The following is a 12,923-nucleotide window of genomic DNA, read 5'->3' as shown; positions in this document are numbered from 1 at the left end:
TTTATATTTAAATTTCATTTTTTTTCAGTCAATTAAATATATTCGGCACCTTTGAGTTAATCTCGGGGGCTATCGTTTCTTCTCATAAAGTTGAGTCGTAAGGTTACCAAAGAGGACTATTTGCCACAATGCACAGTTCAAACATGGGTGCCTTACATATCAGCGAAATAATTTTATGTTCGTTCTTTACTAAGTCAGATGCAACTCGTAACCGACCAAGTAGTGGGTATGGTATTTTCAATCGACTCTGATGCCTATCATGGACTTTGTCGACCCTGAACATATCATATTCCATGAAAAAAGTCCACGCGAAAGCCTACTTAGTCGAGTTGAACGATTAACAACTTGAACACAAGTTGACAAATTCATCGAAATTATTATTTAATTTTGTTTTATACATCACGAACGATGTAATGCCTTCATGTGTTTTATTTCAAGAACAAAGAGCCTCAAGACGACTCCTCATGCCGCCTCGAGCCTCGGGGGCTATCAAGCTAGAATTTATGAAAAAACGGACTTTGTTTGTTACCAAAATACAAGTTCATAGACCACCGGATTGTTAAAGGCCTAAACAAACCCGGCGCTCGGGGGCTACAGATGATATACATACTATTGGAGTTGGAAAAAAATCGGAAAGACCTGGCTAGGGAAGACCCGGCTTGGAGACAGAATCCAGCCTGGGAGGACAACCCGACAACATCAACGTCGACGCTTCGTGACCCGGCAATCTCTTCATCCACATTTCGGCATCCATTACGTCAACGACCCGGAAAAAAGCTCCACGTTCAAGGAAGACAAAAGCATCAACATAATCAAGACCTTCCGCCCGACTCTTCGAGTCACCCGAAAGCTCGGGGGCTACTGTCGTGGATATGGGACACGGGTATCCTCATGAAGGTAGGCCGCGGCCCATCATGGGAGGTGGCCCACCAGGCCGACTTAAACAGTTTGAATAAGACCTGGATTGCTATCCGTCTTTAATAGAAAAGAGACTAGTCCTAATCCTACTAGGACTCTACATATAGGCCGGCCCCTTCAACTTATATAGGGAGGGGCAACGCTCCCCGACAAGATTGACAAGTTCCACAAGTTGGACAAATTAGGTTTAGACAATAGCTCTCAAGATAGAGCACTCTTGTAACCGTGATCATCATCATCAATATCAATGAAGCAGGATGTAGGATTTTACCTCCACCGTGAGGGGCCGAACCTGGGTAAAACCTCGCGTCTCTCGTCCCGCTCAACCCCTCTCAAGCTACCACATAGATGCGTTGGCCTCGCGACTAAGTCCTGACACTAAGGACATCTGCCGTGACAATTCCACGACACCTAAGAACTACGACGATATGACCGAGGTGTGTAACTGTGGAGGGGGCACCGCACACGGTTAACTTGTGTGTCTGTGGGGTGCTCCCCTCCCCCCGTATATAAAGGAGGGGAGGAGGGCCGGCCTAAAGGGGTGCGCCCAAGAGGGGATTCCTACTCCTAGTAGGAGTAGGTTTCCCCCTTTCCTAGTCCGAGTAGGGAAGAAGGAAGGAGAGGAGAGGGAGAAGGAGAGAGGGGGGCATCGCCCCCTCCCTAGTCCAATTCGTACCAGCCCAAGGGGGGCATGCGTCCTCCCCCTGTGGCCCTTCTCTCCTTTCCACTAAGGCCCATGAAGGCCCAATACTTCCCCCGGCGAATTCCCATAACTCTACGATACTTCGAAAAATACCCAAACCACTCAGAACCTTTCCGGCGTCCGAATATAGCCTTCCAATATATCTATCTTTACGTCTCGATCATTTCGAGACTCCTCTTCATGTCCGTGATCTCATCCAGGACTCCGAACAAACTTCAGTCATCAAATCACATAAATCATAATACAAATCGTCGTCGAACGTTAAGCGTGCGGACCCTACGGGTTCGAGAACTATGTAAACATGACCGAGACACATCTCCGGTCGATAACCAATAGCGGAACCTGGATGCTCATATTGGCTCCTACATATTCTACGAAGATCTTTATCGGTCAAAATGCATAACAACATACGTTGTTCGCTTTGTCATCGGTATGTTACTTGCCCGATATTCGATCGTCAGTATCATCATACCTAGTTCAATCTCATTACTGCCAAGTCTCTTTACTCGTTCCGTAATGCATCATCCCGTAACTAACTCATTAGTCACATTGCTTGCAAGGCTTATAGTGATGCGCATTACCGAGAGGGCCCAGAGATACCTCTCCGACAATCAGAGTGACAAATCCTAATCTCGATCTATGCCAACTCAACAAATACCATCAGAGACACCTGTAGAGCATCTTTATAATCACCCAGTTACATTGTGACGTTTGATAGCACACTAAGTGTTCTTCCAGTATTCGGGAGTTGCATAATCTCAGAGTCATAGGAACATGTATAAGTCATGAAGAAATCAATAGCAATAAACTAAACAATCATAGTGGTAAGCTAATGGATGGGTCTTGTCCATCACATCATTCTCTAATGATGTGATCCCGTTCATCAAATGACAACACATGTCTATGGCTAGGAAACTTGACCACCTTTGATTAACGAGCTAGTTTAATAGAGGCATACTAGGGACACTCTATTTGTCTATGTATTCACACATGTACTAATTTTTCCAGTTAATACAATTCTAGCATGAATAATAAACATTTATCATGATATAAGGAAATATAAATAACAACTTTATTATTGCCTCTAGCGCATATTTCCTTCAGGGACTCCCCAGGTGCAACCAGGGCCCAAAATCTTCCTTCTGGTCCATAAACAATCTTCGTAAAGTTTTGTGGCATTTGGACTCCGTTTGATATTGATTTTCTGTGATGTAAAAAACATGGAAAAAATAGCAACTGCCACTTGGCACTACGTCAATAGGTAAGTACCAAAAAATAATATAAAATGACTATAAAATGATTATAAAACATCCAAGATTGATAATAAAACAGCATGGAACAATCAAAAATTATAGATACGTTGGAGACGTATCAAACACTGTCGTGCAACCCCTAAAGTGTGGACCATCCAGGGTGATTCTCCAAGTGCACCTTGACGGTTACATCGAGTGGTAGTCCATCAAGGGTGATTCCTCGAGTTTCCCCCTTGCTATTTTGGATACATGGTTACTTTGACTTACCACAGAACCATGATGACATTGGATCGGCCCCGAGGGGTTCCCGCGAGTGATGTGAAGTTGGGTTGATCTCGAGGATACCCGTGAGTTTTCCACGCGGCGCAGCCGGGCATTCTTAGACCTTGCTGCTAGTTCGTGAGACGGGGCGACAGGACCACATATCGTGGATCATTGATCATTACCACGCGCTACCAAGACACTAACGATTTGGATATTTGATCCGAGTAGACCTCTGGCAATTTCGCACTGACCACCACGCGGGAATAAGTATGGGCACTCTGTGTCATATGTGTCAGCCGAAAGCTCTTCAGACATCAGCAATGGAGCGGCGCGTGCCAGGTTGGACTGCATAAGCACCTGCATTTTTTAAGGAGGTAGCTAGGTCTGCTCACCGGCCGTGTATGCAACATGCAAGAGTGCAAAGGGCGATGGTCCCAAGACCCCTGCGCGCTTAGGATGTAGACCGGCGTGCTAGCCTCTCTGATGAGCATAGGTAGGTCAACGGTGTGTTGATCAGCTGAGGGTGGACATGATCTGATGGTGTGTCCTGCCAGAGTTGATCGAGCGTGTTGGGTAAGTTTGTGCACCCCTGCAGGGTAGTATTCTCTCTATTTGAATAGCCATGTCCATGGTAACGGACGCTCGGAGTTGTATCCCGATCGATACAACTAGAACTGGATGCTAAGGCATGAGTAATGGATATGATGGCTCTGGGATTGCTTTCTCATAGGAAGTCGACGAAGTGATCTCTGGGTGATATTACAAAATACTTCTAATAATATAATATGCTACTCTTGTGTCTTCTGATGCTGGAAGATGCAAGTCTTTGATATGCTAGGCTTTCCCCTTCTCGTTTGTCATTCTGCAGTTCAGTCCATAGATACAGCCCATTCCTTTGATATAGATGCATACTTAGTTTAGATATGATGTAAGTCTTGCGAGTACTTTGGATGAGTACTCAAGGTTGCTTTGCTACCTCTTTTCCCCTATACCCGATTGCTGCGATCAGATGATGGATCCCAGGAGCCATACGACACCACTGATGACTACTACTACCCCGAGGGCGCCTACTATTATGTGACGGCCGCCGACGACTAGGAGTAGTTAGGAGGCTCCCAGGAAGGAGGCCTTGCCTTTTCGATCATTGATACTTTTGTTCTAGCCTTCTTTAGGCAAACTTGTAAACTTATGTTAGTACTCAGATATTGTTGCTTCCACTGACTCTTGTGTATTCGAGCTTATGTATTCAAGCTCTCTAGGCCCCTGGCTTGTAATATAAAGCTTGTATTATTTCACTTTGTGTCTAGAGTTGTGTTGTGATATCTTCCTGTGAGTCCCTGATCTTGATCATACACATTTGCGTGTATGATTAGTGTACGATTGAATCGGGGGCATCACAGCGACCGCCTCCAGGCATTTCAGGACCTCCTCCTTGTGCTTCAGGAGCTCCGCCTCACGGGATGCCAACCGGACCTCGCGGGCCTCCGCGGCCTCCTCCTGCGTTTGGAGCTGGTGCTCACATAGGTGGCCTGCTCCTGAAGCTTCTTCTCGTAGGCCTCGGCCTCCTCCCGTCATCACTTGACCTCCTGGGCATTCTCGAGGGCTCATGTGAGGGACGCCCAGGCGTCCTTGGTGACCTGGTCCCACTACTCCTAAGCTTACTCGCCCTGCTGGCGGTTCAGCTCCGTCCCTACCTGAAGCTGGCTCCACCCCTTCACCAGGCATTGTCATTCCTTGGCATTGAGCTCTGCCTCCTCCCTGAGCTTACCCTCGAGGGCGTCAAGAGCCGCCCTGACGCTATTGATTTTCCCGCCCTAGGACGCGGCGCCGCCCTTCCCTAGCACCAGGGCGTGGCCAATTGGATCCTCCTCATTGCCCGTTAGCACTCCCTTGTGGGAGGGCACAACCTCAAGCTCCTTCGGCGGCTCCACACTTGCGCCCCATGTAGGGTTCGTTCTCGCCGCTTGGCATGAGGGGCTCAAGATGCCTGCCTCTTTCGCAGGCGGCGTCACCATGCACACCGGATCCGGCTCGGATGCTTTGAGGGCTAGGTGCGTAGGCCTAGAGACAGTTCCCATAGTGGCGGCAGGGACCTCCCTCGTAGCAGGCGCGACGTGCTAAGAAGAAATTGGTGCCTCGCTTCCTTTCTCCCCATGTCGACCCCCGCGGTGGATGGCATTGAAGGAAAAGTGCCCTAGAGGCCATAATAAAGTTGTTATTTTATATTATATTTCCTTATTCATGATAAATTTTTATTATTCATGCTAGAATTGTATTGATCGGAAACTTATATACATGTGTGAATACATAAATAAATACAGTGTCCCTAGTAAGCCTCTGCTAGACTAGCTCGCTGATCAAAGATGGTTAAGGTTTCCTAACCATAGACATGTGTTGTCATTTGAAAATGGGATCACATCAATAGGAGAATGATGTGATGGACAAGACACATCTGTTTGCTTAGCATAATGATCGTTCAGTTTATTGCTATAGCTTTCTTCATGTCAATACTTATTCCTTCGACTATGAGATTATGCAACTCCCAGATACCGAAGGAATACCTTGTGTGCTATCAAACATCATAATGTAGATGGGTGATCATAAAGATGCTCTACTTGTATCTCCGAAGGTGTTTGTTGAGTTGGCACAGATCGAGATTAGGATTTGTCACACCGAGTACCAAAGAGGTATCTCTAGGCCCTCTTGGTAATACACATCATAAGCTTGCAAGCAAATGATTAAGGAGTTAGTCACAAGGTGATGTATTACAGAACGATTAAAGAGACTTGCCAGTGACGAGATTGAACTAGGTATGAAGATACCGACAATCGAATCTCAGGCAAGTAACATACCAATAGACAAAAGGAATTACGTATGTTATCATAACGGTTCGACCGATAAAGATATTCGTAGAATATGTAGGAGCCAATATGGGCATCCCGGTTCCGCTATTGGTTATTGACCAGAGAGGTGTCTTAGTCATGTCTACATAGTTCTCGAGCCAGTAGGGTCCGCACACTTAATGTTCGTTGATGATATAGTGTTATATGAGTTGTATGTTTTGGTGACCGAATGATATTCGGAGTCCTGGATGAGATCAGAGACATGAAGAGGAGTCTCTAAATGGTGGAGAGGTAAAGATTGATATATAGGACGATGGTATTTGGACACTAGAAGTGTTTCGGGACGTACCGGGAAGGAATCGGGTCACTGGAATGGGTTCCGGGCACCCCCCGACAAGATATGGGCCTTATGGGCCAAAGGAGGGGATAGACCAGCCCACGAGGGGGCTGGTGCGCCCCCTGCCTTTTTTAGCCAGCCCTAGAGAAGGAAAAGGGGGAGGGCTAGCCCCTCCTGCCTTTCCCTCTCATGGGAGAAAGGAATGGGGGGGAGTACCACCCTTCCCTACCTTTCTCCGCACTCCAAATAAGAAAAAGGGGGGCGCGGCTTGGGAGGGACCCCAAGTAGGATTCCTCCTACTTGGGCGCATCCTTTGGCTTCTCCTCCCTCCTTCCCACCTATATATATGTGGGAGGGGGCTCCTATCACACAACATACGATTGCCTAGCCGTGTGCGGCGCCCCTCCTCCACCATTTACACCCCGGTCATATTTTCGTAGTGCTTAGGCGAAGCCCTGCGGAAATCACTTCACCCTCACCGCCACCACACCGTCGTGCTATCAGAACTCATCTACTACCTCGCCGTCTTGCTATATCAAGAAGGCGGAGGACGTCACCGAGCTGAACGTGTGCAGAACGCGGAGGTGCCGTACATTCGGTACTTGATCGGTTGGAGCGCGAAGAAGTTCGACTACATCAACCGCGTTGTTAAATGCTTCCTCTTATGGTCTAAGAGGGTACGTAGACACACTCTCCCCGTCTCATTGCGATGCATCTTCATGGATAGATCATTGCGTCTGCGTAGAATTTTTTTGTTTCCCATGAAACGATTCCCATCAGCCGCCTCGAGGGGCACCACCTTAGGGGTCTTTGAAGGTGTTGTCCCGCTCGGGGGGTCTCCTCTGTGCGCCCCTTGATGAGCGCCTCCTGGCCATTCGCCGCCTCGCTCTCAGGGTGGAGCTCGGCCTCCTTGCACCCCACCAGCTTCGCCGGCTAGCGCATTGGCACGAGGGGCAGTGCAGCCATCCAAGGAGGGGATGGCCTCTCAACCTCAGCCTTCTTCTTCTTCGTCTTCTTCTCCTTGGCGAATAGCTCGAAGTTCTAGTGTGGGCTGAGACTCATCAGGGCCATAATGAGCAGGAAGCAGGAATCAAAAGGCAGAGGCGGAGGAACTTACTCATCCCTGGGATTTCAACATCGCCTCTTTCGCTCCCTGACGGTGCTGCTGCTGCCACTACCTCCCTCACGAAGCATGCCTAAGCTGCCACCGAGGGCATGGCGGCGGGGCCTGTTGGCGACGGCAGGCACGGTGCTCTCCTCCGCCCACACGTAGAGAGGCTCGTCGGCCTCCACGACACCCTCTCCTCTGACTCCCACCTGCACGAGCCTGACGGGCACACCGCGGAATGCATCCTCATCATCCTTGCCCAGATGGAGCCGGCGGCGCGCCGGCGGGGATGATTCCTCACAGCTCTCCTCCTTAGAGTGTGCGTCATCGCGGTAGCCCAAGGCAGACTCCGCCTCCGGGGAATCCTCGCTAAGCTCCTTGAGCTCTGTCCAGATGAGTCCCCACTGGTCGAATCAGGGCATCGCCACGAAAAGCTCATCCTTGTTGGCCAAGTAGAAAAGCAGGCGCACATTGTAGGTCAACTCTTCATGTTTCCCATGTTTGCCTCCAGTCACGAGATCCTGACCATCATTGAGCACTTTGAAGGGTTTATCAATTGACCAGTGGCATTTTTCACAGGCTTGGAAAAACAAGAGCATATCATCCGCAAATAATAAGTGTGAAACTCCTTGAGCCCTCCTCAAAATTTTCAATGGGGAAATATCCCTATATTAATACCTTTATTGATAAGAGCAGAGAGACCATCAGCAACAAAAAGGAACAAGTATGGGGATAATGCATCACCTTGCCGAAGACCATGCGATGGTGCAAAAGAATCTAAGATAGCTCCATTAAATTTTACGAAGTATCTTATTGAGTTCAGACATGACATTATCCAGTCAACCGTTTGATGTGTGAAGCCAATCTTTTGCATCACTTGCTTAAGGTAGTTCTAGTCCACCCTGTCATAAGCTTTTGAGAGAGATCTAGCAGATATGCATAAATACTCTTAGTGGGATCTTTTTCTTGCTTGATATGATGAATGCATTCCAATGCTACATATCCGTTATCATTGATCATCCTCCCAGGAACAAATGCACTTTGAGTCGGACAAATGAAATCATCCAAATAGGCCTCAAACGGTTTACCAAACATTTGGAAACCACTTTATACACAATGTCGCATAAACTGATGGGGCGCAAATCCATAACTTTCACTAGATTATCTACTTTAGGGATCATAACTATTATAGTGTCATTTACTTTAGGAGGCATTATACCAGTTCGGAAAAAAAATCCTTCACCACAGCAATAATACCATCCTTTACTATAGCCCAGTTGCCCTGAAAAAATTAAGTGGGAAAGCCTGATAGCAGCTTGAACTACGTCGGTATTTCCCGAAAGAGGAAGGGATGATGCAGCACAGCTACAGTAGGTATTTCCCTCAGTGATGTGACCAAGGTTATCGAACCAGTAGGAGAACCATGCAACACAACAAAAACAGCTCTTGCACATATAGAACAAATACTTGCAACCCGACATAAGAGGGGTTGTCAATCCCTCACAGGTAAAAAGATAGGTAAAATTGTAGTAGATTGGATAAATAGATCTCGCGGGAAAGCGTGATAAAATAAATAAAAATTGTAATAAGGTATTTTTGGGTTTTTGGATTAATACATCTGAAAATAAAAGCAAATAAAAATAGATCGCGGAGGCAAATATAATTAAGAAGAGACCCGGGGGCCGTAGGTTTCACTAGTGGCTTCTCTCGAGAAAAATAGCAACACTGGGTAAACAAATTATTGTTGGGCAATTGATAGAACTTCAAATAATCATGATGATATCCAGGCAATGATCATTATATAGGCATCACGTCCAAGATTAGTAGACCGACTCCTACCTGCATCTACTACTATTACTCCACACATCGACCGCTATCCAGCATGCATCTAGCATATTAAGTTCATGGAGAAATGGAGTAATGCAATAAGAACGATGACATGATGTAGACAAGATCTATTTATGTATAAATAGACCCCATCTTGTTATCATTAATAGCAACGATACATATGTGTCGGTTCCCCTTCTTTCACTGGGATCAAGCACCATAAGATTGAACCCATCACAAAGCACCTGTTCCCATTGCAAGATAAATAGATCAAGTTGGCCAAAAAAAACCCAAATATCGGAGAAAAAACGAGGTTATAAGAAATCATGCATGTAAGAGATCAAAAGACTCAAATAACTTTCATGGATAAAAACATAGATCTGATCATAAACTCAAAGTTCATCGGATCCCAACAAACACACCGCAAAAAGAATTACATCATATGGATATCCAAGAGACCATTGTATTGAGAATCAGACGAGTGAGAGTAAGCCATCTAGCTACTAACTACAGACCCGAAGGTCTACAAAAGTCTACTCACACGTCATCGGAGAGGCACCAATGAGGATGATGAACCCCTCTGTGATGGTGTCTAGATTGGATCAGGTGCTTCTGGAACTTGCGACTGCTAGAATTGATTTTCGTCGACTCTCCTAGGGTTTCTGGAATATTGGGTTATTTATAGAGCAAAGAGGCGGTGTGGGAGGCCACCGAGGTGGGCACAGCCCTCCTGGACGCGTCTGGGGGCCCAGTCGCGCCCTGTTGGGTTGTGCCCCCCTCGGGGCACCCCCCCAGGTGCTTCTTTGACCTGTTGGGTGGCTTCTGGTCCATAAAAAATCCACAAAAAGTTCCACTGTGTTTCGACTCCGTTTGGTATTGATTTCATGCAATGTAAAAAACAAGCAAAACACCTGGCACTTGGCACTATGTCAATAGGTTAGTACCAAAAAATGATATAAAATGATTATAAAACATCCAAGAAAGATAATATAACAGCATGGAACAATCAAAAATTATCGATACGTTGGAGACGTATTAGCATCCGCAAGCTTAATTCCTGCTCGTCCTCGAGTAGGTAAATGATAAAAACAAAATTTTTGATGTGGAATGTTGCCTAACATATTCACCCAAAATTCTTTCTTTTATAGAAGAAATTTGGACTTTTTTATGATTCAAAGCAATAGTCTAGTTTTGACATGAAGACTTTAATACTCAAGCATATCAACAAGCAACCATGTCTTTCAAAATATCAACACTAAAGCAAGTTATCCCTAGCCCATTATCACTGGTATAGCGAGGTGCTATACAAACAGTTTTTAACCCGTTTCTGCGACGGCATTTGGAACCACTGCCAAGTGAGTGTGGGCGATAGGGGGTCCTTCTCACACGACCCAGAAACCGTCGGGGATATGCCCTCCTGGCACACACGATCGGCAAATTGAGGTCATGTGCGATCGTCGAGCGCTCAAATATGGTTATACGTAGAGTAGTGCTAAAAAATACAATTATATAGGCAAAATCATTTCCGATCGTAAGTACATCCCACACAGTCAGTCCCCCCTAAACGTTTTCGTTCGTATATACATCCCACATAGCCGTTCCAAGGAAAATGTTTCTGTTCGCAGGTACATCACACACAATTTGCCCCGTTAAATCGTTTGTGATAGCGTTGCCATTGCACACGATATTAAAAATTTTATCATTTGCGTTATTGCATGCATCACACATGGTGCATAGAAGAAACTGTGTGGCAAAGGATGTCCATCACACACAGTTTTTATGTGGTAAACTTTTGTGCAAGGTGGCCTAACGCAAACAGTTTTGAAGAGAATGTCATGCGTGATTGTTCATTGATCCAACATGGTTTATTCCTAGAAACTGTGTGCGTTGCCTGAGGTCATCGCCCACGGTGTTTCTGAATAACCATTTGCAATAGAAAACCCAAATTAGCAGGCTAATTGGCCATTAGCAGGCTAATTACCCTATTATTATTAATCTGTTTATTAATATAATTGACATTCATATTAAGCACATAATATATTTCATTTCCATATTAAGGAAGCTGGATTTCATAATTGAAATACATCAGAGTACAACATGATATAGCTTCAGCACTTAGCTACCCCATTACACAACTGTACCATCACCAAGTTCCACATGCAATATCTAGAACCTTTCGAAATTAGCATCATAGATGGTACATAGAAAGAGGCATCTCATTTGGAAAACTGCTGAAGCGGAAGGTGAATATTGAGCCGTCATTCATGTTGAAGGTCTTTGCAAATTTTGGCCAGTGCCTGTGGATGATTGACTGTCCATCCTTCGTCGTCTTCAAGAACACTTTAATATTGAACCATGGGTGTTGTATGAAAACCTTCATCGCCTCCTGACCATAGAGGTGGTTTGAGAGGTAATCATCAGGGAACTGCTTTGGAAAGGCCCGAAAACAACGATGTGCATAAATATCTTCTCTATATTGGAAATGGGGCAAAGGAATAAAAAAGCAAGGTATAATAGTTAGTACGATCTTGTAGTGAACTGATGTCTTCTTCATTGTGCAGAAAAAGATCTTGTTGTTTTTTGTCACTAATTTCTTTATCCTAACAATCTTTCTGAGTTTCTTGACTTGATTGGTATTCATAGAGAACTCATTTCCCCGTATGCAAAAAGGATCAAACAGTGGGTCAAAACCTCTGACAGCAGGACCTACATATGCAAGAAAAAATTGTTAAAAACCTAAATATTAGAATGGTTCCTGCAATTGCATAATAATGTGCTATTAGACAATGGACCATGCACGTGCTAACCTTGATTGTAAACCTCAGTGCTTCCCATTGTTTCCCTGCAATACATATAAGGTAGTTAGTCATCAGGTTAAGTAAGGGTTCACATGATATTAGTAAAATATGTTGATGAAAAATAAGCACATTGCAGATTCATCAGGTTAATTCAAGCCACATGGAAAACCCATTTGTCCAAACCAAGCATGATTAAGAACTAGGAACTATAGCACTTGTATATGGTTCTCATGTATTAAGTGCAGCCAAATTCGATTTATTCCTCACATGCACTACAATACAAAATTCTACCCACGACAATTGGACATCGCATTGCAGAATTGAACCAAGCAGTTAACTAAACACCACAGCAAATGAACGAAACATTAACTGAGCACCACATTGCATAATATAACATACTCCTAATAGAAGATCAGACAGTTAACCAAAACAAGCATGCTTAACAACTTGGAAATATAGCAATTGTATTTGTTTCTCATGTATCTAGTATAGCCAAATTCAATTTATTCCTTACATGGTTCAATAACAGAATGCACCCACAACAATTGAACATAGCATTGCAGAATTGAACCAAACAGTTAACTAAACACCACAACAAATGTACCAAACATTAACTGAGCACCACATTGCACAATATAACATACTCCTAATAGACGATCAGTCAGTTAACCAAACCAAGCATGCTTAACAACTTGTAAATATAGCACTTGTATTTGTTTCTCATGTATTTAGTACAACCAAATCAATTTACTTCTCACATGGTATACAATAACAGAATGCACCCACAACTATTGAACATTGCATTGCAGAATTGAACCAAACTGTTAACTAAACACCACAACAAATGAACCAAACGTTAACTGAGCACCACA

The sequence above is a fragment of the Triticum urartu genome, chromosome 4 (assembly GCF_003073215.2).
Source record: "Triticum urartu cultivar G1812 chromosome 4, Tu2.1, whole genome shotgun sequence".
In the NCBI taxonomy this organism is placed as follows: domain Eukaryota; kingdom Viridiplantae; phylum Streptophyta; class Magnoliopsida; order Poales; family Poaceae; genus Triticum; species Triticum urartu.
This window is presented reverse-complemented; position numbering follows the sequence as displayed.